A 26,792-nucleotide genomic window follows, 5' to 3' on the forward strand; every position below is an offset into this window, starting at 1 on the left:
CAGCTGTGTTGGCTTTCTTCGATCTGGTGTTTTTATCACATAATCCACATCATTAACTTTAGATTTAATCTCATAAGGACCATAAAATTTAGCTTGTAATGGGTTCATTTGCACCGGGAAAAGAAAAAAAAACTTATCTCCAGGTTTAAATTACCTCATTCTAGCTTCCTTATCATACCAAATCTTCATTTTCTCCTGAGCCGATTTTAATTTTTCCTTGGCATAGCTTCAAGCTTTATGCAATCTTTCTTTAAATTTTAAAACATAATTCAGCAAATTAGTGTGTACCTCTTTATTAATTCACTGTTCTTTTAACAAGCTCTAAGGTCCGCTAACTCTATGCCAAAACATAAGTTCAAATGGACTAAAACCTAGTGATTCCTGAACTGACTCTCTTACTGCAATTAAAAGTAAATGAACGCCCTCATCCCAATCCTTTTCATTTTCCACATTATACGTCCTAACCATGGTTCTGAGGGTAGAATTGAACCTCTCCAAGGCTCCTTGCGATTCTGCATGGTATGCAGACAAGGTAATCTGTTTTGCTCCCAGTTTGTAAACTATCTGCTGAAACAATCCAGACATAAAATTACTACCAGGATCATATTGTATTTCCTTCGGTAATCCAAAATAAGTAAAGAATTTTATAACAGCCTTTATTACAGTTTTAGCCATTATATTCCTAAGTGGTATGGCCTCTGGAAATCTAGAAGCCGTGCACATGATGGTGAGCAAATATTGATGTCCAGTTTTGGTTTTTGGCAATGGGCCTACACAATCTATAATAATTTTGGAAAACGGTTCACCAAATGCGGGAACAGGTTGCAGTGGAGCCACTGGAGTAACTTGATTTGGTTTACCCACAATTTGACAAGTATGACACGTTCAAAAAAAAAGTTGCTGCATCTTTTCTTAAACTAGGCCAGTAAGAATGCTTAGAAACCTTGTTTATAGTTTTCTTCGCACCTTGATGGCCACCCGATGGCATACTATTGGCCAAAGTTAAAATCTCATTCCAATAAACTTCAGGAACTACTACCTGGTGATTAACTTCCATTTCCTCACTTGCAGAAATTGTAGGTGATCTCCACTTCCTCATTAACACACCATTTTCAAAATAATACCTTACTGTCACCTTCTTAATTTCACTATCTGTGAGAGTTTGTTCCTTTAATTTGATAATCTCAGGGTCCCTACTCTTCTCTGCTATTATCTCCTTCTGCAATAAAGACAAATCTTCATGATCAGACTCACTACAAAAATCTTGATCAAACAATGAAAGTAAGAAAGTTTCTGACATATCCTCAAAATTCGAATCCTGAGTTGAACGGTCATGGAGTAAAGACACATTCTGCACAGACCCATCCGACGCTGCAATCGTTTTGGCCATAGCTCGGGTTATAACACGGGAGGAATCCGTCTTCGGTTCATCAGCAGTGGGCTTGTCAAATGCACTTAAGGAAAAACTTGTCCATTTGCTAAGTCATTCCCTAACAATATAAAGAAACATCATTCACGGGTAAACTGGGTTGTAGTCATACTTCAACAAGTCTTGTAACTAACCCTGACATTAAGTTTACTTTATGCAAATGTACAGGCATAAGGGCACGCCCTTACCGTTTACCTCACCAATGTCAGACTCATCACTAAACTTTAGAACACTGTCTAACATTAGTGATTGAGAAGCACCAGTATCCCTAAGTATTTTTATTGGCACCGGAGTAGATTCCTCTTTCAAGGATACAAATCCCTCGGTTATAAAATGTTCATATCCCCTCTTAACTTGGTCAGACTCTGACAAAGCGTCATTTGTATTTATCGAACGCTGTGGATTTCCAGGTGTTTCAAGATGTTGCACACAAGCATCTGGGACTGCCTCCATCTCCTTCTTCTTCAATCGGAAACAATTAGCTATTACGTGTCCAGGTTTCTTACTGCTACATTCCTCATGGGTAGCTTGTGACTGTCTTCTGACTATGATGTAATTGAGTAGCTGATGAGCATGATTTAATGATCTTGTGAAAGACACATGATGTAATTTTCCCGCCAATGTGAGGTCACATGAGGACATGTTCACCACAGGTATAAAAGGGATACCCTGTGATGATGCAGTTAGTTTTAAGTTGACTTTGTTATGTAATTCGTCAAATACTCCATTGTGCTGCATATTCGTCTTATGACGCAGTTTCGTTTTAACAGTGGAGTTTCATTTTCTAATGCAAGTCTAGTCGTGGAGAGTGAAGACCGTTCTAAAGTATGAGGACCTGAAGCATCGAGTAAAATTGATATCGTTCAGCGGTTTTATAAAGGATCGACCTTATTGAGTATTCTTTCCAGAAATAGTGACCTGCATCTGAGATAACCTCTGCTAAAGCAGGAAGGGTTTGTGCAGTGTCTATTCTCCAGAGGAAAATGTCCGGTCCTTTAAACCGTTTTATTTCTGTTGTTGTGAATCCTGCTGACAAGGCAGGTTGCGGCTGGGATCAGCAGTAATGTCAAGTCTTCGGGGAATTCTTTACTTCAGGAAAGTCTCTCCTAATTGACTGTATAAATCTCTTGGACTTTCGAATTTACCATTCTAAGAGCTGAGTTCGAATTTACCACCTTAAGAACTAGTACTGAGTTAAGAGGTTTGTTAAATTGCCGCATAGCAGTTCACTTCTCGGTAAGTTTTCCGTTTGTTTATATTTTTACTATTGTTGAGCAGAGTTTAATAAATGCTTGTTTGTTTATAAAACCTGACTCAATTATATATTCATTGCTGCATTGTTGCCGGCCACGTGACACTTACAATAATTACAAATAGGGCCAAAACATCTTTCCTTCACTTGTCTCCTTTCATCCTTACCTTTCTCACTAACTTCTGACTTACTTTCAGGCTTACCTTGACTCTCTGTGCTATTTTCCTTTTAAAAGTTCTACCCAGAAGAAATTTACTCTTATGGATTAGAGCATACTCATCCGCTAATTTAACAGACTCCTGCAATGTAGCAGTGTCCCTCTCATTTAAGTATGTCCTTACTTCGACAAGGAGGTTCCTTTTAAATTCCTCCAATAAAATCAACTCTTTTAATCTATTATACTCCCCATTCACATTTTTAGAAACCCATCTCTCAAAACACACAGATTTCTCGTAGGCAAATTCCACGTAAGTTTTTTCCACGGATTTCTTCAAATTTCTGAATATTTCTCCATTCTTCTGGAACCAGTTCATATGCTCTCAATATACGCTGCTTCACAATATCATAATCAAGTGTTTTCTCTGCAGTTAAATCCATATAATATTGTTGTGCTTTCCCTTTTAATACATTTGTAACATCACTGGCCATTTATTTTTCGTCCACTCTGAAATCAGAGCAAAAGTTTCAAAATGTTGGAAGTATTTGTCCACTTCTGTTTCATTAAATGGAGGAGCCAAGATAACATCACGACTAGCAGCAAACTGTTTCTTAGAACCTTCAAATGATTCTCCATCTTTAACTTCTCCATCGCTAGCTCAAATTCCCTCTTTTTATCTACTTCTCTAGCCGCCACCTCCGTCTTAAATTTCTTTAACTTTATTTGTTCGATATGTAACTGCATCTCCAGTTTACTTATTGGAAACATATCTAACACTTCTTCATCAAAATTTCCCGAATTTATATAGTGATCCGCGATTTTTCTCTGAATTACTGGCTTTGTTGTAACCTTCGTAATTCCTTTAAGTTCCAACCTTCCAGCAATCTCGGATACATCACCCTTTTTTGCCATCGCTAATACCTCCGGATCTGGCGATGCCATGAAGTCGTCAATATTCATTACTGCTGAAAACCACCGGCTGAGCAATCAAAAAAAAAGAATCGGGTATTTCCCTTTTCCAAATCAGATTGATAATTAAACCAGCACTTAAGCTCAAAATCGGAACAATCCGGACGAACCCCCAATTTCTGTTATGTAGTCGGCAACCATGAATATATAATTGAGTCAGGATTTTATCATAAAACAAACACATTTATAGCGAAAAGTATTCAAACGACTAACTGAACTGGAAGTTAACTGCTATACGGCAACTCTGGTACAGTTCTTAAAGTGGTAAATTCGTAAGTCCAAGTGATTTACACAATCAATAAGTAGCGACTTCTCTGGAAACGGATTTCTTCAAAAATGTGATGTTATTGCTGATTCTCCAAAGGATTCACGACGAAGGAAATAAAATGGCTTAAAGAAACTGACCTTTTTCTGGCAAGTGACACTGCACAAATTTCCCTGATGTTGCAGGTGTTATCTCAGATGCAGGTCACTACTTCTGAACCAGGATTCAATAAAGTCGATCCTTTATAAAACGGCCGAACGACTCCAACTTTATTCGATCCTTCTGGTTCCCATACTTTAGTGAGCTCTTCACTCTCCAATACGAGACTGAAAATGGTAAATCAAAGAAACCCCAAACAAAACTGGCAGCGATTGTTGAAACTGCCAGCGCATTGATTTTACCTTACAATAGAAAGTAAAACTATACTTTAAAACTAAACTGCGTAATGAGACGAATACGCGGCGTAACGGATTTACTGACGAACTAAACAACGAACTAAAACATAAATTAACTGTGTCACAGCAGGGGTTCTCCTTTTATACTTGTTGTGAACATGTCATCACGTGACCTCACACTGGCGGGAAAACTACATCACCCTACCATCACATGACCATTACCTCAAGGTCATAAGATATTCAATTACATCATGGTCATAAGACAGTCACAAGGAAACCACGGGGCACGTAACAGTACAGACTTTCCATGAAGAATGCGGCAGGCAATAATTGGCAGTCTGAGTCGCGGAGGGACAGTGGCAGTTAATCATACTCTGGGGAATTGGAGCACGGGATCTTAGATGCCTGCTGCTGTTCAGTCAGGACCATGACAATATCACAGCAGATCATTTGGACTGAGTAACAGAAGGGTTTTTTGGGGTGTTATGTTATACAGCAATAGATTTCCAGGAGTGAGCTACAGGCTGATACCTAATCCAGGTGTTTTGATAGTTTATAAGTAAGAAAAAAAGGAGAAAAGGGGGAATGCTTTAGAGGCTTGGATCTAATGCAGGGATCTGTGGAGATTATATGTTGAATAATAGATTCCCAGGAATGAGGCCCAGGCCATCATCTATTCCAGGTGTCCAGAGGAAGTATATATAAAATAATAGAATTCTGGGGGTAATTTAGAGGCTGGAATACAATCTGTAGTATCAGGGGTGGGTATGTACTGTATATTACAGATCCCAGTGAGTAAATTAAAGCTTGGGATCTACTCCAGGGGCTCAGGATTGAGATGCCTGATCCTTGTTCATTCATGGAACCCTTAACTGTGTGTCATTTTTACAACTTATCCTTGTGTCATTTAAAAAAAATCTGACTTTATTCAAAGTCACAATATAAATTGTATATCGGCTCCAGTTGTGGTTTTACCAATTTCCTGTAGATTGGCAAGAGGAATTCCCTAATTCCCTAATCTTTTTCTCATTTGCGTAATGAGAGAGGGTAGCAATCTTGTAGTCAGAGATAATCTTGGAAAGGGTGATCAGAGCATCACTGAATTTCTCATACAAATGGAGGGTACAACAGTTCCATTCAAAACCAGTGTACTATGACAAAACAACGGAGAATATAACTGGATGAGAGAGGAGTTGGATAGTGTAGATTAGAAACACAGGCTACATAGAACATACAACATAGAACAAAACAGCACAGTACAGGCTGTGTGGCCCACAATGTTGTGCCGCCACTTAAAAAACCTGCCTCCCATATAACCCCCACCTTAAATTCCTCCATATGCCTGTCTAGTAGTCTCTTAAATTTCACCAGTGTATCTGCCACCACCATTGACTCAGACAGTGCATTCCATGCACCAACTACTCTCTGAGTAAAAATCCTTCCTCTAATATCACCCTTGTACTTCCCACCGCTTACCTTAAAGCCATGTCCCCTTGTATTGAGCAGTGGTGCCCTGGGGAAGGGCGCTGGCTGTCCACTCTAACTATTCCTCTTAATATCTTGTATACCTCTATCATGTCTCCTCTCATCCTCCTTCTCTCCAGAGAGTAAAGCCCTAGCTCCCTTAATCTCTGATCATAATGCATACTCTCTAAACCAGGCAGCATCCTGCTAAATCTCCTCTGCACCCATTCCAATACTTCCACGTCTTTCCTATAGTGAGGCGACCAGAACTGGACACAGTTATCTAAGTGAGGCCTAACCAGAGCTTTATGGAGCTGCATTATTATCTCGCGAGTCTAAAACTTCATCCCTCGACTTATGAAAGCTAACACTCCATAAGCTTTCTTAACTACCCTATCTACATGTGAGGCAACTTTCAGGGATCTGTGGACATGTACCTCTACATCCCTCTGCACCTCCATACTTCCAAGTATCCTGCCATTTACTTTGTACTCTGCCTTGGAGTGTGTCCTTTCAAAGTGTACGACCTCACACTTCTCTGGGTTGAACTCCATCTTGCACTTCTCAGCCCACTTCTGCATCCTATCAATGTCTGTCTGCCACCTTCGACAATCCTCTACACTATCCACAACAGCACCAACCTGTGTGTCATCTGCAAACTTGCCAAACCACCCTTCTACCCACATATCCAAGTCGTTAATAAAAAACACGAAAAGTAGAGGTCCCAGAACCGATCCTTGTGGGACACAGATAGTCACAACCCTCCAATCCGAATATACTCCCTCCACTGCGACCCTCTGCTTTCTGCAGGTAAGCCAATTCTGAATCCCCCTGGCCAAACTTTCCTGGGTCCCATGCCTTCTAACTTTTTGAATATGCCTACCGTGTGGAATCTTGTCAAATGCCTTACTAAAATCCATGTAGATGACATTCACTGCTCTACCCTTATCTATATGCCTGGTCACCTCCTCAAAGAACTCTTTGTGGATTGTTAGACATGATCTGCCCTTCACAAAGCCATGCCGACTGTCCCTGATCAGACCATGATTCTCTAAATGCCCATAGATACTATCTGTCTATCTTTTCCAACAGCTTTCCCACCTCAGACATAAGGTTCACTGGTCTATAATTACCCGGACTATCTCTACTTCCTTTTTTGAACAAGGGGACAACATTCGCCTCCCTCCAGTCCTCTGGTACCATTCCCATGGACAACGAGGACCCAAAGATCCTTCCAGAGGCTCAGCAATCTCTTCCCTCACCTCGTAGAGCAGCTTGGGGAATATTCCATCAGGCACCGGGGACTTATCCATCCTAATGTATTTTAACAACTCCAATACCTCGTCTCCCTTAATATCAACATGCTCCAGAACATCGACCTCACTGATATTGTCCTCACCGTCATCAAGTTTCTTCTCATTGGTGAATACCGAAGAGAATTATTCATTGAAGCCCTCCCTCACTTCCACAGCCTCCAGGCACATCTTCCCATCTTTATCTCTAATCGATCCTCTCTTCACTCCTGCCAACTTTTTGTTCTTCACATAATTGAAGAATGCCTTGGGATTTTACTTTACCCTAGTCGCCAAGTATTTCTCATGCCCCCTTCTTGCTCTCCTCAGCCCCTACTTAATCTCTGTTCTTGCTACCCTATATTCCCCCAATGTCAGCCTCAGGGTCGCTCAGCTCGCTGTCGTCTAGGGAAACAGCCCACGGCCCCGCCAAACTGGGTAATTAGTTTGTGGGGATGCTGTGTGTGGTACCCCACCCCGCCCAAATAACAGGCATCACACCGGATACGATTAAGTGATTTACAGTTTATAGATATTACTGGAACTATATAATTAATAGAGAATAAAATATAAAATGAAAATAAAAGGCACCACACTTATCAAAGTTCGATCTCTTCGTGCACAAACTGTTAGAGGTCAGGATCCTCCTTCATCACCCTGCGACCCCTCGGACCACCTCGACCTGCCGCCTGAGACCAACTGTGGTGGTCGACCAGACGCTCCACACGAGTCCGTCTCCGTCTCCTCTCCTCGCCGAACACCCTGGACCTCAGATTCCTGCTCGGGGTCCGACCCCGTTAGAGGATTCACAGCACCTGGTCCATGCTCTGTCTCTCTCTCCCGTCTTCTCCCCAAAAACCCGCGCATCACAGTATATTACAGACATACAGAAAGCATAACAACTATCCCACATGGTTCGTACAGACCTCTTATCAGTTACATGATCCAAGCAAACTGTTAGCGGGAGCACTTTCGCAGCAGTTAACATAACAAAGAAGCTATTTCAATTATAGCATAAAAGAGAAGCCATTTTAATTAGACTACACAGTAACATAAAAAAAGAAACCCTTTACACTGTCCCCCGCACCAAATAAAGTCATGTCCTCATGACTTCTAAATAACTCGCCAACCAGTCCTACCGACACAAAAAACCATCCAGCTTCACACAGTGACGTTGCTCCCCAAACGGTGGACCTTCCACCCATCCACGGGCGCTACATAGGCCAACCTATCTGGGAGCTTCCTGATCCTCCAAGACCTCCGTACCCCCTCAACTAAACTCTAAAGGCTCCTACACTACTAGGGATACTTCGGGTCTGCTTGCCAACTCCTCTCTCGCTCATGCCGCCACTAGAAATCGGAGCGCCCTGTCCCGTGTCCGGGGCCTCGCTTCTTTTCCTTCCGGGTCCTGCTGTAACCCAGGCTGCCCGCAGCTAGCCGTCCCCACTGCACCCGACTCAGTGGGAGAAGGGCCAAAGTTCTCTTCCTCAATCACGGGGAAGTTAGCGAAAGGCAGCATGTACCACATGTCCAGCACATCATCCTTCGAATCCGTATTTTTCCTCATTCCCTCGATCGGTAGCTGCTGTTTGAGATTCTCCAAACTGAAGCATTTAGCCAGGGCTACCCCTTCAGCCTCCTGCAGTCGAGACGTCAGCTTCTTCGGGGACTCCTTCAACTTTCGCCACAGCCTCCGGAGCTCTGACTCCTGCTTCCTGGCCATCTCAATCTGGGATGCAGTTACCCCACCAGCTTCTTCCACCCTGACCCGAAAAGCAGCAGTTAAAGAATGTTCAGCCTCCAGTTTTTTTCTTCCTGATGAATTCTTCCAGGTCAACTTTCAGTTTTTCTACTTCATTTAAACTGTCGATAGTCATTTTAGGTTCCATTCAAGCGTCCGCCTCCCTTTTCCGAGACCTGTCTTCCATTGCTTCACCTCCTCGGAAGCGTAGTCAATCTCCCCTCCCTGGGCTCTCGGTTTTCTGTTGGCCTTAGTCAGAACACTTCCTTGATCTTCCCCAACTCGTAAGTCTTCCAATCTTTTCTGGATCGACGTCTTGAGTTTCTGCCGATCCATTCGAAGGAGGTCATTGTCTCGTCTCGCTGGATTAATTCATCAGTACATGAACGCAGTGTCGGCTCGGAATTCTGTTGCTCCTTCTCCACTTTGAGGAGCGTGAATTCCAAGTCTGCAATGGTCGTCCCGCAAGAGCGGCACTCCGTCTCCGTCCTGAATTTCTGAGCGTTCAGTTCAGCGGTGCAAATCCCCTCTCTCCCCTGTGTCTCATTCCGATTGACGACTTGGGTTTCCATCCCCAGGTCCACTACCGTCTGTTCCAACACCAGGAAGTTCAACTGGTATGTCGGGTCATTTTTCTCACATTGCACCAAACTCCTCCACATTTGACACTTCGCTTCTGTCGCCCGGGCTCAGCCACTCGTCTCGTCTCATAGTCCTCCCAGGCGAATCCAAGCTCTAGGCGGTCATCCACATACGCCAAAACTCTACAACTTCACTTCCCCCATGGTCTTCCTCATGCCCCGTGGGAAGGTTGCAGGGGCTCCAGATATGCCCTTGGGCATCTTTTCGGATCGGAAGAATCCTAGGGAACTAATAACGGCCGTCTTCTGCTCATCAGCCGCACTCCTCGGGATCTGGCAACATCCACTCCGCAGATCCAGCACATTAAACTACGTCGCATAATCGGCACACAAGCTGCCTACGTCTTCCACGGCGCCAGGGTCCAGTCGCCGCGACCTCTCTCTCACTGAGCTGTCTTCAGCGGTCAACTCCACTCCCTCGTGGTATTTCGGAGCGTCTACTAAGAGGGTCTCACCCTCAGATACTTCCCCCAGGCCGTACCACAGTTGGGTCTCGTTTAAGTTCGGTACCGGCCCAAGGCTGCTACACACGTCCTCAGAAGCAACTCGACACGTTGGCTGCCCAGACAATGACCCCATGAACTCCAGGATCATTAACCAATCATCGTCTTCTGGATAATTACTGGCACTGGTGCCCCAAATCTCCGGTGCCCTTGCGGTTGTAAAGGACAAATGCTTCAGACACCGGTTGTAAAACGAACCGTACAACAACTTGACCTGCACCCCAGGGTCGAGGATGACTTTAGCATCGCTCCCCTCTATCCGTAACGACACACTGGGGGCGTGGTCCCTCTAAGCCTTCAGGAATAGGGTCTTTTCCTTTCGGAAGTTCCTTGGTACATTGCTGGGAACGTGCTTCCTCAGAGACCCCAAGCCGTTCCCCCACTGGGCCTCCACTAAATTTCCCGACACCTCTCCGATCAGCTGAACAACTGAGGGAGGAGCTAACCCCCTGAAATTATCCACCTGGCACTGCAAGCAGTTTAGCTGCCCTCCTAGCCAGAGAAGACACACTGAAAACTTTTCCCCCTCTTTCAAATAACTGGCAGTTGTCACAACGGTGTAATTGAACCTGACAGCTCTAACACCGTTACTAACCCGCCTACTCAAACTTTCAACCAATCTCTCTCAACCGAGCACTGCCACTCATCTAACAACTGAGAGATCCGCTCCGCCCACGCCTTGCACGCCTCCGCCCCTCTTGGGGTGGACACTGTTCCAAACGCCAGGCGGAGCCTGCCAGAGCTAGAACATTTATTCGAAGACACTACCTCCGAATCAGCCCACTCTCCCAACAGCATGGACAGCCCCGAGTCCCACTACCAAATCGTCAACGCTAGTCTGAACTCGAACAGAGATCTCAGCCACCACGCATGCAGCAATAACCAGCAAATAACCCACAGAAACACACATTACTGATTTAAACAGGGCAACCACACATCATACCATTGGATCCAATCCTGGACAAAAGCCTCCAAATGTAGCCCCCTGACCAGCCTCAGGGTCGCTCGGCTCGCTGTCGTCTAGGGAAACAGCCCACGGCCCCGCCAAACTGGATAATTAGTTTGTGTGAATGCTGTGTGAGGTACCCCACCCCGCCCAAATAACAGACAATACACCAGATACGATTAAATGATTTACAGTTTATGGATATTACTGGAACTATATAATTAATAGAGAATCAAATATAAAATTAAAATAAAAGGCTACACCCTGCTCCTGCAAGAGATCCCTAAACATCCACCACATGTCCATAGTACATTTCCCTGCAAAAGCATTATCCCGTTTCACACCCGCAAGTTCTAGCCTTATAGCCTCATAGCCTCATAATATGCCCTTCTACAATTAAAAATTTCCTGTCCTCTCTGATTCTATCCTTTTCCATGATCATGCTAAAGGCCAGGGAGCGGTGGTCACTTTCCCCCAGATGCTGACCCACTGAGGGATTGTGACCAGACCCAGTTTGTTACCTAATACTAGATATAGTATAGCATTCCCCCCTAGTTGGCCTGTCAACACACTGTGACAGGAATCCATCCTGTACACATTTAACAAACTCTGCCCCCTTTATAAGTATGCAGATGATACTAAGATAGGTGGAGTTGTGGATAATGAAGTAGGTTTTCAAAGCTTGCAGAGAAATTTAGGCCAGTTAGAAGAGTGGACTGAAAGATGGCAGATGGATTTTAATGCTGCTAAATGTGAGGTGCTATATTTTGATAGGACTAATCAAAATAGGACATACATGGTAAATGGTAGGGCATTGAAGAATGCAGTAGAACAGGGGGATCTAGGAATAATGGTGCATAGTTCCCGGAAGGTGGAATCTCATGTGGATAAGGTGGTGAAGAAAGCTTTTGGTATGCTGGCCTTTATAAATCAGAACATTGAGTACAGGAGTTGGGATGTAATGTTGAAATTGTACAAGGCATTGGTGAGGCCAAATTTGGAGTATTGTGTACAGTTTTGGTCACCGAATTCTAGGAAAGATGTCAACAAAATAGAGAGAGTACAGAGAAGATTTACTAGAATGTTACCTGGGTTTCATCACCTAAGTTACAGAGAAAGGTTGAACAAGTTGGGTCTTTATTCTTTGGAAAGTAGAAGGTTGAGGGGGGACTTGATAGAGGTATTTAAAATTATGAGGGGGATAGATAGAGTTGACGTGGATAGGCTTTTTTCCTTTGAGTGTAGGGGAGATTCAAACAGGAGGACATGAGTTGAGAGTTAAAGGGCAAAAGTTTACGCGTAACTTGAGGGGGGATCTTCTTTACTCAGACAGTGGTAGCTGTGTGGAACGAGCTTCCAGTACAAGTGGTTGAGGCAGGTTCGATGTTGTCGTTTGAAGTTAAATTGGACTGCTATATGGACAGGAAAGGAATGGAGGGTTATGGGCTGAGTCCTGGTCAGTGGGACTAGTTGAGAGTAAGAGTTCGTCACGGACCAGAAGGGCCGAGATGGCCTCTTTCCGTGCTGTAATTGTTATATGGTTATATGGTTATAAACCATTGGAACTAATCATGTGCCAATCAATATTAGGGAAGTTAAAGTCACCCATGTTAGCAACGCTGTTATTTATGCACCTTTCCAAAATCTGCCTCGCAATCTGCTCCTCGGTATCTCTGCTGCTACCAGGAGGGCTATAAAATACTCCCAATGGAGTAACTGCTCCCTTCCTGTTCCTGACCCACCCATACTGACTCAAAAGAGGATCCTGCTACATTACCCACCCTTTCTGTAGCTGTAACTATGAAAATGGCAAAGGGGAGCCAGTGGATGTAGTGTACCTGGACTTTCAGAAAGCCTTTAATAAAGTCCCACAGAGGATATTAGTGGGAAAAATTAGGGCACGTGGTATTGGGGGTGGAGTACTGACATGGATTGAAAATTGGCTGGCTGACAGGAAACAAAGAGTAGCGATTAACGGGTGCCTTTCGGAATGGCAGGCGGTGACCAGTGGGGTCCCACAGAGTTTAGTGCTGGGACTGCAGCTGTTTACAATATACATTCATGATTTAAATGAAGGGATTATAAGTAACATTAGCAAATTTGCAGATGACAGAAAGCTGGGTGGCAGTGTGAAATGTGAGGAAGAAGTAATGAGAATGCAGGGTGACTTGGACAGCTTGGGTGTGTGGGCGGATGCATGGCAGATGCAGTTTAATGTGGATAAATATGAGGTTATCCACTTTTGTGGTAAGAACAGGAAGGTAGATTATTATCTAAATGGAGTCAAGTTAGGAAAAAGGGAAGTACAACGAGATCTTGGTGTTCTTGTACATAAGTCACTGAAAGCAAGCATGAAGGTACAGCAGGCAGTGAAGAAGGCTAATGGCATGCTGGCCTTCATAACAATGGGAATTGAGTATAGGAGCAAAGAGGTCCTTCTGCAGTTGTACAGGGCCCTGGTGAGAGAACACCTGCAGTATTGTGTGTAGTTTTGGTCTTCATATTTGAGGAAGGACATTCTTGCTATTGTGGGAGTGCAACGTAGGTTCACAAGGTTAGTTCCTGGGATGGCGGGACTGTCATATGTTGAAAGATTGGAGCGACTAGGCTTGTATACACTGGAATTTAGAAGGATGAGAGGGGATTTGATTGAAACATATAAGATTATTAAGCAATTGGACACGCTGGAGGCAGGAAGCATGTTCCCGCTGATGGGTGAGTCCAGAACCAGAGGCCACAGTTTAAGAATAAGGGGTAGGCCATTTAGAACTGAGTTGAAGAAAAACTTTTTCACCCAGAGAGTGGTGGATATGTGGAATGCTCTGCCCCAGAAGGCAGTGGAGGCCAAGTCTCTGGATGCTTTCAAAAAAGAGATGGATAGAGCTCTTAAGGAGAGCGGAATCAAAGGTCATGGGGATAAGGCAGGAACTAGATAATGATTGTGGATGATCAGCCGTCATCACAGTGAATGTCGGTGCTGGCTCGACCGGCCGAATGGCCTACTGCTGCACCTATTGTCTATTGTAATAGTATCCCTGACCAGTAGTGCCACACCTCCTCCCCTTTCCCTCCATCTCTATGCCGTTTAAGACAGTGAAATCCAGGAATAGTGAGGTCCATTTTTGCCCTAGTGCCAGCCAAGTCCATAATGACCATAATTCCATGCATGTATCCAAGCTCTCAGTTCATCAGCCTTGTTCCTGATACTTCTTACATTGAAGTACATGCACTTTAGCCCTTCTACCTCACTACCTTTACACCCTTTATTCTGCTTCTCTTTCCTCAAAGCCTCTTTACATGTTAGATCTGGCTTTACTCCATGCACTATTCTTGCAGTTCTCACATGAGCTCTATCCTCACTATCTGCTCTAACACTCTGGTTCCCCTCCCCCAGCAAAACTAGTTTAAAAGCCCGGCGCAGCACTAGCAAACCTTCCCGCAAGGATGTTAGACCCCCTTCAGTTCAGGTGCAACCCGTCCTGTCGGAACAGGTCCCATTTTCCCTGGAACAAGGCCCAATTGTCCAGGAACATGATGCTCTCGCTCCTGCACAAACTCCTTAGCCACATATGTAGCTGCATTATCTTCCTATTTCTAGCCTCGCCAGCACGTGGCACGGGTAGCAATCCTGAGATTGCAGCCCTGGAGGTCCTGTCTATCTCCATCAACCTTGCACATAACTCCCTAAATTCTCTTTGCAGGAGCTCCTCCTTCTTCCTATCCACATCATTGGTCCCTACATGGACCACGACATCTGGCTGCTCACCCTCCCTCTGGTGGATACTGAGAACTCGATCTGAGATATCGCGGACCCTAGCACTAGGGAGGCAACAGACCATCCGGGATTCTCGATCTCATCCACAGAACCTCTTATCTGTCCCCCTAACTATTGAATTCCCCCATCACTACTGCTCTCCTCTTTTCTCTCCTTCCCTTCTGAGCTGAGGGTCCCATCTTGGTGCCAGAAACGCAACCACTGCTACTTGTCCCTGGCAGGTCGTCCCCACCAACAGTATCCAAAACGGTATACTTATTATTGATGGGAACGGCCACAGCGGTGCTCTGCTCATTCTGTCTGTTCCCCTTCCCTCGCCTGACAGTCATCCAGCTACCTGCCTCCTGACTTTTAGGGGTGACTATCTCCCTGTAACTCCTGTTTATTTCTGCCTCTGCATTACAAATGATCCGAAGTTCATCCAGCTCCTGCTCCAGTTCCCTAACTCCATTTGTCAGGAGCTGCAGTTGGAATCACCTTTTACAGGTGTAGTCATCAGGGACAAATGTGCTCACCCTGACTTCCCACACACTGCAAACGGAGCACTCGACTGCCCTAACTGCTGCCTCCATTACCTACTCCTAATTTAATTAGAGTTATTAAAGGAGCTTACCCAGCCTTACCTCACTGGGAGCAAGCTTGTCCTCAGCCTCTGCTCACCAAAGCCTCTCGAGCCAAAGCCTTCCTACTCTGTCTCCCACTACTCTGTTGCCTGCTACTACGTCGCCCACTCCGTTAATCTGCTCACTTTTTAAACTCTCCTGCTGTCTCACGGGCCGACATCTACGCGCTTGTGCAGTTGTGACCGGTTCAAACTGCCGAAGACAGTTTGGGACAGTGGCTGCAGGAGTGGGACTACAACATTTACGCCAATCATGGCTGAGGGTGATGAGAATAGAAAAATTTGGTGGGACACTGACTCCACTCGTGGGCAAAGTAAGAGTGCTCCAGTGGTTGGGGGGCCTCCCAGTGTTGCTGCTAGGGTAATGAATAGGGTAACAAGGAGAACACTGTCCATAATGGTTGAATTTTCTGTTCACAAGTGAAGGAGACTGAGAAGGAGGACAGAGATTAGATATGAGCGGCCAGTGAGTGAGTGGGCCAGTGAAGAAGTGGAGCTTTGAGGCATTGACTCTAGAGGCTTCGACGCGATGGGGCGGAGGACAAGCTTGCTCGCAATTAGTCTTTACAATGCCTCCTGAGACAGTGATGTGCCTCTCATGTGAGATGTGGCAGTCTTGTGGTAACGCCCCTCTCCCGCAGAGTCACATCTGCCAGAAGTGCATACGGCTGGGCGATCTGGAAGACCATGTAAGGAATCTGGAGCAGCAGCTGGATGACCTTTGACTCATAAGGGAGAATGAGGCAGTCATAGATAAAAGCTACAGGGAGGTAGTCACACCTAGTCTGTAGGAAGCAGGTCATTGGGTGACAGTCAGAGGGGGGAAAGCGAAGGTGAGCAGACAGGTAGTGCAGAGCACCCCTGTAGCCATTCCCCTGAATAATAAGTTTACCGTCCTGGATACTGTTGGCGGGGACGACCAACCAGGTGTGAGACACGGTGGCAGGGCCTCCAGAACTGAGTCTGACCCGACGGTGCACAAGGGTAGGACGGAGAAGAGGAGAGCTGTCGTCATTGGAGACTCTATAGTCAGGGGAGCAGACAGGAGATTTTGTGGATGTGAGAAAGACACCCGCATGGTTTGTTGCCTCCCGGGTGCCAGGGTCCGGGATGTCTCTGACCGGGTGCACGACATCCTCGAACGAGAGGGAAAGCAGCCAGAAGTCGTGATACATGTTGGTACCAATGACATTGGCAGGAAGCGGGATGAGGTCCTGAAGTGTGAGTTTCGGGAACTAGGCAGAAGGCTGAAGAACTGGACCTCAAGGGTGGCGCTCTCAGGATTGCTGCCAGTGCTACGTGACAGTGATGGTAAGAATTGGAGCAGATGGCTCTTGAATGTGTGGCTGAGGAGTTGGTGCAGGGAGCAGGGATTTCGAGTTTTGGATCATTGGAATTTCTTCTGGGGAAGGTGGGACCTGTACAGATGGATGGGTTGTACCTGAACCTGAGGGACCGCAATATCCTTGCAGGTAGGTTTGCTAGCACGGTTCGGGAGGGCTTGAACTAATTTGCAAGGGGGATGGGACCCGGAGTGATAGAGCAGTCAAAGAAGTGCATGGAGTTGTCATGGTCTGGATCGAGGTCCCTTTAAAATTACTTCGTTTATGTTACGATCCGGACCGTTGACTCCCTGCTTCCCTTTGGTTCCCTGTTTCCCCATCTCCCTCGGCCGTGGTGATTGGAGGCAATTAACTCTCAGCTGAACCGGTAGTTTACAGTCTCCGGCTTTCAGCCGTTCGGGCGAGAGCGTTTGGAAAGTCACCAAGGTACAGTATGCCAACGTTATCTGGCCGGAGCAAGCCTAGTCTCCGCCCGAAGCGAGTGCCGGTAATTTGCCTTTCCTCACTGGAGCAACCCTGTCAAGTTTCCTCGCCAAAGTGAGCCTGCGAAGTTCCTCACCGAGGTGGGTCCATTAGTTAACCCACTGGAGGGAATCAAAAACCGGTGTCTACTGTTCCCGGGCCGAGTCTAGAGCTCGCCACTACCCGGAGGCTCCAAGTCAAGTCCTGCCTCCGCAGGCATCCAAGTACTGAGTCAAGTCCCTTCCCTGGCGGCATCCAAGTACCGAGTCAAGTCCCGTCCCTGGCCGTTTGTGATTCCTGTCCTCCCCCACTGTCTGAATCCCTTCTCTGCCCCTCTCCCCTCTAGCCCTCGTGTGCAGCCCTTGCCTGCACTTCGGTCTAGTTCTATCGCCGGAGCTAGATAGATACTGTCTGGTATTCCTTCATGTTGGTCTTGTCTTGTCCTCGACTCCATGGGGTAAGTCAAGCCGTCTTGCCATTGACCCGCAGGGGTCACGTCTTGTCTTGTACTGTCCTGGAGAAGGTGATTCCCGGCCCTATGACCTGTACTCAAAGAGGGGTCCCGGCTCTCTGCTCTGTGTGTGAGTCCCGGCCCTATATCCTGTACCCAAGGAGGGGTCCCGGCTTTCTGTTCTGTGTGTGAGTCCCGGCCCTATGTCCTGTACCCAAGCAGGGGTCCCGGCTCCGTCCTGTGTGTGAGTCCCTGCCCTATGTCCAATACCCAAGGAGGGGTCCCGACTCTGTTCTGTGTTTGTCTCCGTGGTTCCATGTACGTGCTCTCCCAAGACCGAGGCTCTGTGTTCCCATGTTCCTCCTCTCCCTAGCCCATGTCATGTGCTTGCCTGGTTCTTGGGTCCGAGCCCGGGGCAAGACCCAGGTATTGGGTCCTTGCCCAGTCTCTGGCTCGGAGTCCATACCGTAGCCTCTTCACGTCGCCTCTTGTTTTCGTATCCGATTCCGAGTCCTAGCCCAGATCCTTAGTCCCAGCCTAGTCGTAGTCCTGGGTCCTCGTCCAGTTCGCTATTCCTGCTCCTGCCTTGCTCTCCTGGTATCGAACAATAAACTGAATTTAATTAACCTCACAAAATGTGTCTTGCATTTGGGTCCACCAATGCTCCCATTGTGAGAGGAGTAAAGCCAGATCTAACATATAGAGAGGCTTTGAGGAAAGAGAAGCAGAATAAATGGTGTAAAGGCAGTAAGGCAGAAGGGCTGAAATGTATGTACCTCAATGCAACAAGCATCAGGAACAAAGGTGATGAACTGAGAGCTTGGATACCAACATGGAATTATGATGTAGTGACCATTACAGAGACTTGGCTGGCACCAGGGCAGGAATGGATTCTCAATTATCCTGGATTTCACTGCTTTAAAAGGGATAGAGAGGGGGTGGAAAGGGGAGGAAGGGTAGCATTACTGGTCAGGGATACTATTACAGCTACAGAAAGGGTGGGTAATGTAGCAGGATCCTATTTTGAGTCAGTATGGGTGGAAGTCATGAACAGGAAGGGAGCTGCTACTCTATTGGGGGTATTCTATAGGTCCCCTGGTAGCAGCAGAGATACAGAGGAGCAGACTGGGAGGCAGATTTTGGAAAGGTGTAGAAATAACAGGGTTGTTATCAAGGATGACTTTAACTTCCCTAATATTGATTGGCACCTGATTAGTTCCAATGGTTTAGATGGGGCAGAGTTTGTTACGTGTGACCAGGATGGATTCCTGTCACAGTATGTGGACAAACCGACCAGGGGGAATGCCATTCTAGATCTAATGCTAGGTAATGAACTAAGTCAGGTCACAGAACTCTCAGTGGGTGAGCATCTGGGGGACAGTGACCACCGCTCCCTGGCCTTTAGCATTATCATGGAAAAGGATACAATCAGAGAGGACAGGAAAATTTTTAATTGGGGAAGGGCAAATTATGAGGTTATAAGGCTAGAACTTGCGGGTGTGAATTGGGAAGTTGTTTCAGCAGGGAAATGTACTATGGACATGTGGTCAATGTTTAGAGATCTCTTGCAGGATGTTAGGGATAAACTTGTCTCGGTGAGAAAGGTATGGAATGGTAGGGTGAAGGAACCATGGGTGACATGTGAGGTGGAAAATCTAGTCAGATGGAAGAAGGCAGCATACATGAGGTTTAGGAAGCAAGGATCAGATGGGTCTATTAAGGAATATAGGGAAGCAAGAAGGGAGCTTTAGAAGGGGCTAAGAAGAGCAAGAAGGGGGCATGAGAAGGCCTTGGTGAGTAGGGTAAAGGGAAACCCCAAGACATTCTTCACTTATGTGAAGAACAAAAGGATGACAGGAGTAAAGGTAGGACCGATTAGATATAAAGGTGAGAAGATGTGCCTGGAGGCTGTGGAATTGAGCGAGGTCCTCAATGAATACTTCTCAATGAGAGGGAACTTGATCATGGTGAGGACAATATGAATGAAGTTGATGTTCTGAAGTATATTGATATTAAGGGAGAGGAGGTGTTGGAGTTGTTAAAATAGATTAGGACGGATAAGTCCCCGGGACCTGATGGAATATTCCGCAGGCTGCTCCGTGAGGTGAGGGAAGAGATTGCTGAGCCTCTAGCTAGGATCCTTATGTCCTCGTTGTCCACGGAAATGGTACCGGAGGATTGGAGGGAGGCAAATGTTGTCCCCTTGTTCAAAAAAGGTAGTAGGGATAATCCGGGTAATTATAGACCAGTGAGCCTTACCTCTGTGGTGGGAAAGCTGTTGGAAAAGTTTCTTAGAGATAGGAGCTTTGGGCATTTAGAGAATCATGGACTGATCAGGGACAGTCAGCATGGCTTTGTAAAGGGTAGATCATGTCTAACAAGCCTAATAGAGTTCTCTGAGAAGGTGACCAGGCATATAGGTGAGGGTAGTGCAGTGGAAGTGATCTACATGGATTTTAGTAAGGCATTTGACAAAGTTCAACACGGTAGGTTTATTCAGAAAGTCAGAAGGCATGGGATCCAGGGACTTCTGGCCAAGTGGATTCAGAACTGGCTTGCCTGCAGAAGGCAGAGGGTCGTGGTGAAGAGTGTACATTTTGATTGGAGGATTGTGACTAGTGGTGTCCCACAAGGATCTGTTCTGGGACCTCTACTGTTCGTGATTTTTATTAATGACCTGCATATGGGGTTAGAGGGGTGGGTTGGCAAGGTTGCAGACGACTCAAAGGTTGGTGCTGTTGTAGATAGTGGAGATGATTGTAGAAGATTGCAGAGAGATATTGATAGGATGCAGAAGTGGGCTGAGAAGTGGCAGATGGAGTTCAACCCAGAGAAGTCCGAGGTGGTACACTTTGGAAGGACAAACTCCAAGGCAGAGTACAAAGTAAATGGCAGGATACTTGGTAGTGTGGAGGAGCAGAAGGATCTTGGGGTACATGTCCACAGATCCCTGAAAGTTGCCTCACAGGTACATAGGGTAGTTAAGAAAGCTTATGGGGTGTTAGCTTTCATAAGTCGAGGGATAGAGTTTAAGAGTCGCGATGTAATGATGCAGCTCTATAAAACTCTGGTTAGGCCACACTTGGAGTTCTGTGTCCAGTTCTGGTCGCCTCACTATAGGAAGGATGTGGAAGCATTGGAAAGGGTACAGAGGAGATTTACCAGGATGCTGCCTGGTTTAGAGAGTAGGCATTATGATCAGAGATTAAGGGAGCTAGGGCTTAACTCTTTGGAGAGAAGGAGGGTGAGCGGAGACATGATAGAGGTGTACAAGATAATAAGAGGAATATATAGAGTGGATAGCCAGCTCCTCTTCCCCAGCGCACCACTGCTCAACACAAGAAGACATGCCTTTAAGGTAAGGGGTGGGAAGTTTAAGGGGGATATTAGAGGAAGGTTTTTTACTCAGAGTGTGGTTGGTGCGTGGAATGCACTGCCTGAGTCAGTGGTGGAGGCAGATACACTAGTGAAAGTTAAGAGACTACTAGACAGGTATATGGAGGAAATTAGGGTGAGGAGTTATATGGGAGGCAGGGTTTAAAGGGAGACACAACATTATTGGATGAAGCACCTGTACTGTGCTGTACTGTTCTATGTTCTATGTTCTATGTTTCAATCCTGAGTCCCGGGAGTAGGTCCTAAACTTTAATTTTACTCAGTGGGATCTGTTATCTGAGAGTATATAGCAACCCCTCACACCATGGATTGTAACCCAGCCTCTAAATCACAGGATTCTACTGTTGTATAATATAACACCCCAAAGAAATCTTCTGTTAATACTCTAAGGGATCTGTCGTGACATTGTCATGGTCCTAACGGAACAGCAGCAGGCATCCAAGATCCAGCACTCCAATATCTTGGAGTATTGTTGTCTGCCACTGTCCCTTAGAGACTCAGACTACCAAATATTGCCTGCCGCATTCCTCATGGAAAGTCTGTACCTGAAGGCCTTTTGCCGAGTACTCAGTGCTGAATCATAGGAGTTATATTTCTCATACTTCTGTTTGTAATTTTGCTTTTGGATTTTGAACCCCCCTGACCTCCTACTAATTTCTGACCCGTGCCTGTAGTGATATTTCGCTGAACCCTGATCCCTAAGATGTGTCATGGACACACATGCAGAACACAGCGGCGAGCCAGATGCTAGTACTGGGCACAGTGAAGATGGCGACGCTGAACCTGTACCAGATGTTGTCCAGATCACTGGGGGAGGCTCCCTCACTAACCTCCACCAACACTCTCTGACAACTCCAGAAAGTGAGGGCACGGCGAAGGAAGGGCAGGGTGTGGAGGAGGGAGAAAAGAGGGGGGGAAAGACAGGAGAAGGAAGGACAGATGACAGAGGGAGATAAGAGTGATGAGGGAAGGCGAGTGAGAGAAAAGGGGTATGAGGAGAGAGGAAATGAAAGAGCAGAGGAGAAGGAGAGAGAGAGGAAAGGGAGGGAGAGTTGGAGGAGAGGGAAAATTAAAGCAGGGGAGAAGGAGTGCAGGTGAGTGGGAGGAGGGAGGGGAGTTGGTTGCTGGGATTGGTGAGAAGAAGGCTCCCTGCGGGATGCTCACCCATTCTCACTCTCCACCGACAAACTCCGGCTGCTGCAGAAGTCAGTGTGGTGGGGAGGTAGGGTGGAGGAGCAATAGAAGAGATGTGGGAGCAGAGGGAAAGGAGAGAAGGATAAAAAAAGCATGGGAGATGAGGAGAAGTGATGGAAGAGGGGGGAGGAGTGATGGAAGAGGGAACGGGGATGGAGAATGCAGGAAGGAGTGAGGAGGACCAGGAAGGAGAGTGAAGGGGGAAAACGAGGAAAGGGAGATGCAAGAGAAGGATGTCTACTTGCCAGAAGCTCATTTATTGCCCTCCACCCCCAGCCAACAGTTTCTGGCATTGAGAAGATAGGATATGCGTGGAGAGGAAGGGCAGTGAGGTAGGGAGGCAAGGGGGGAGGGCTGTTGTTGGAGGCGGTTGCGTGTAGAGGGAGAAGGAAGATACGGAGTAGCAGAGGAGAAGGAAAGTGGAGTAGGTGGGAAAGGGAATGGGAGGGAGAAGATGGAAGAGAGGGGTGGGTAGGGTGTGGTGGAGGGGAGTGGGGTGATGGGAGAAGAGGAAGTGGCCTCGCTACGGGATTCTCCCTCACTAACACCCCCACCAAAGATACCGTCCAGCAGCTCCGGAAAGTGGCCTGCATCAGCGGGGAGGTGGTGGGTGGGGGCGGTGGAAGGAGAGATGCAAAAAAGTCAGAAGAAAGGAAGCGAGGGTTAGAGACGGGAAAGGTGTGGGGGGAGGGTGTCAATGGGAGAGTAGATGAGTGAGGGTCAAGATGGGTGGGAGCAGAGGCGGTGAGGGAGGAAAGAGAAAACGGACAGATGGGGAATAAGGAGGGAAGAGGAGGTGAGAGAAAGAGGAAGAGGTATGTAGGGTGAGGAAAGAGGTGGGAGGAAGAAGAGTATGGGAAATTGTATCGTATGACTTCACCTGATCATTCCTCCTCTCTACCACTCCTACCGAACTCGGAATCGTCTGATGAAGTGAGGGAGGAGTTTCTCATTACCCCTGACCCCTACCCTCCAGAGACACGTTTTCTCCCCTTGACCCTCCTCAACCCCACCCCAACCCATAGTATCCTTTTAATGAAGTTTATTTCACAACCAGGAAATGTTTCCGTTCAATTGGTAGAGAAGAAATGCGTGAAAGTGAGGATGGTGGAGTTGAGGGAAGGATGTGTTGGGGCGAGTGTGAGCAGGGGCAATGAAGAATTTTCACAAAACCTGGGAAGAGGCGTGGTCATTGGGCGTGATTTTTGTGATAAACCCACCCGCCCCTACTCTACTACGCCCTATAACCACTGCTCCGCCCTCCGGCTGTCCCTCTCCCTACCCCAGCCTGTCACCCAATCTCTCCCTGCACATCTCCGGGCAGTTCTGCCTGGATATCTCAGCATCGGAGCATAATTAATCACTGAGTCTACTTAACCCTCAAAGTACCATACAATTAACTTAACCCCTACTGTCTGCAGAGTCTACTTAATTCCATTGACTTAAAATCTATTTAAAGCCTTCTGTCTAGATAATTTTCTTAATTCTATTTGTCTACAGAGTCTACTTAACCCCTGCTGTCTACAGAATCTACTTAACCCCATTGTACTACAGAATCTACTTAACCCCCGTTGTCCAAAGAGTCTACTTAAGCCCATTGTACTACAGAGTTTGCTTTTTCCCTGCTTCTCCAGAGTCGACTTAACCCCACTGTAATACAATGTCGTCTTAAACCCATTGCAATACAGAGTCCAATTTAACCCCTACTGCCTACAGAATCTACTTATGCCTTTTGTATTAAGAAATCCACTTAACCCCGAGACTGTCCACTTAACGGGATTATATTACAGACTTTAGTAATCTCCATTGCACAATAGTGCCTACTTAGCCTTCATTGTAGAAATAGTGTCTAATTGATCCCTGGTCTATTAGAGTCTATTTAAGCCCTCTGGCTGCGAAGGGGGCCGCCGTGGCTACTTGCTATGTACGCAGCTATCCGTAGTCTGCTTAACGTAGCATCAGTCAACAGAATATACCCCACAGAAGATCCTAACATTGACGGTGCAGAGTCTATTTCACCATTGGTAGAGCTGTGCTCCCCAGCCGGAAGACAGCGTGAGCAGGTGCTGACTGGGCCAGGGAAACAGCTCTGACTTGTCAAGGGAGCTCCAACCCCGCAAATCAGAAGTGATTCGAAACAGCTATTCCCTTTGGAGAGAGGGGACCGTGATGGGAAGGTTGGGGCTGGCTTCGAATCGGCTCACGAGGCAGCACAGCCACCCCCACGCTAGTTTTCAAATCCCCGAGTGTTAATGTATTGAACAAATTGGATGTGCTTTAGTGGGGTTAAGAAGGCGTATTGAGTTCAAGAGCATCAAAGATCCCACACCATTAGCGCCACACCATTTTCTCGCACCTTCCATCGGGCAGGAGGCATCGAAGCCTGAAGTCTCATACCACCAGGATTTGGAACAGGTACTTCCCTTCAACCACTCGGTTCTTGAAACATCTTTATACCTCCCTTGCATGATGTCCCTGTACTCGCGTTTAAAAAATCCAACCTAACGAAGAAAAATAAACAGCTGCATTAACTTCAGTGTTGTGCGGTGGGGGCGGGGGTTAGTGAGAGAGATGGATTAATATAAGGGGGATACAGACAGCTTTACGGCGCTGTGGAGAGGGACGGTGCGACAGAGCTGGTTTAATATCGATGCGGCTAGCTAAAATCAGCGAAACGGCGCTGGGAGAGGGCGGCCTGAGGGATGGGGTGTGGGAGCTGGATTAACGTCAATGGGAATACAGGCAGCCACGTAGTGCTGGTGGAGAGGGGTCTGAGGGACGGTGTGTGGGTGCTGGATTAACGACAGTGGGGAAACAGCAAAATGACGCTGGGAAGAGGGATCACTGTAGGATGCTGTGGGGATGCTGCATTAATGTCAGTGGGGATATAGTCAGTGACACAGGGCGCTGGGTAGAGGGATCACTGAGGAATGGTGTAAGGGAGTTGGATTAACGTCCGTAGGAATACAGTCGGTGACACAGCCCGCTGGACTGAGCGGCGACACTCCGAGAGCAGGTGAAATTCACAGCAAAATTGCGGCTAAAAGGAGACCTTGCAGAAAACAATCCCAACCAGGAGGAGAATTACGAATCCTACAACCGCCCCTCCGACGGTGTACAGCAGAAAATCCAATTCGACCAGAGGTTCAATGACGGTCCCAATATGAAAGGACAGGAGAACTCACAGTCAATATGAATATGATATCAGTGAGCCTGGAGTCTTCACAGGTCAGAGGGAGGTAGGAAGGGAGCGGGTCACGGTGTCGGAGAGGGTACAGGGACGGTGGAGTTGGTGGCTCACGGAGATCGGAAGGGGTGATTGGGAGGAAGGGGATCACAGAGTCGGAGAGGGGTATAGTGGATAGATTAATGCAGAGGATGGAGAGGGTTGGGAGACCAGGATTCATGTAGCAGACAAAGATGTTAACGGAGCCGAGGAGGAGTGTTAGATAAGGAACCGGTCACTAGAACGGGGAGATGTGTAGGGAAAGGAGGGAGGCAAGGAAATTGGGAGGGATATAGGGGAAGCTAGTGCGGGCACCGAGATTGGGAGGGGGTGGGTGCCGACAACTAATCCCGCCCTGTTATGTACCCAAGTGCGCTCGGAGCAGGGTCTCTCCCTCGGCTCCCTCCTCGCCTTTGTAGTACTTCCGCCTGTCGAAGTCCAGGATTCCCGAAGTACACAGCTCATACTTCCCCATCCTGTCTTGGAAGTGAAACAGGAGTTGGAGGGTGATTCCCTGCCAGGGTGTGTCCTTGCCTCCCCCTCTGGAAACAGGACTCACTGCGCCCAACCGCTACAGGCCACGGGTGTGTTGGATGTCTCCCCACTTCCATGCACACAGCACCTACCACGTTACCCATAGCACACTCCCGCTCTCCGCTTCCTTGGTGGTGGAGAGGGTGGGCTGGTGGGTGTAGTCCATACACACTGCAGACGCCGTGTAGAGTATCCAGTTCACCGTCTAAGGTCAGGGTTGTGATGGGAGATGTATAAGTTTGTGAGGGGAGATGGGGTGGGTTGAAGATACTGGGAATTACCACTCGCTCAGGAACTAAACCCCCGTTGATCCCTTCAGTAGTCACCAACCGCCCCACCCCTCTCCCGCTTTACCTTGTTCCGACCATCAATGTAGAGTTCCCCTCTGAGAACATGGGTTGGAGCCGCCTGATGGCTGAGCGGATCGACAGTACAGTTAATCACCTGATACTCCACTTGATCACTGCCCTTTGGGGAGAAGGAGTGCAGGTTGGCTCGAGATAGAAAGTACCCCATCCACAGACCCCATCCTCTTTACCCGTCACCGATCAATCAGCCATCCAATGAATACTCTCCAACAGCTCACAGACATTCTCGCTGACTCTGCCCCAGTCTACCGCATCCCCACCCACTCTCCACAGACACTCTTCCCCTGACTTTGATTCATCCCACCCATCCCACCAAACCCTTTTCAATAGACCGCGGACTCTCTCGACCAGCATCGTCTCTCCCGCC

The 26,792-nt window shown here is 47.0% G+C and overlaps 1 pseudogene; it reads right to left on the reverse strand.

The window, feature by feature from the left end:
• LOC134353501 (integrin alpha-M-like) overlaps positions 1–26,792 on the reverse strand; it is a 68,202-nt pseudogene that overhangs the window by 4,789 nt on the left and 36,621 nt on the right.

This window comes from Mobula hypostoma, chromosome 11 (genome assembly GCF_963921235.1).
Source record: "Mobula hypostoma chromosome 11, sMobHyp1.1, whole genome shotgun sequence".
In the NCBI taxonomy this organism is placed as follows: domain Eukaryota; kingdom Metazoa; phylum Chordata; class Chondrichthyes; order Myliobatiformes; family Myliobatidae; genus Mobula; species Mobula hypostoma.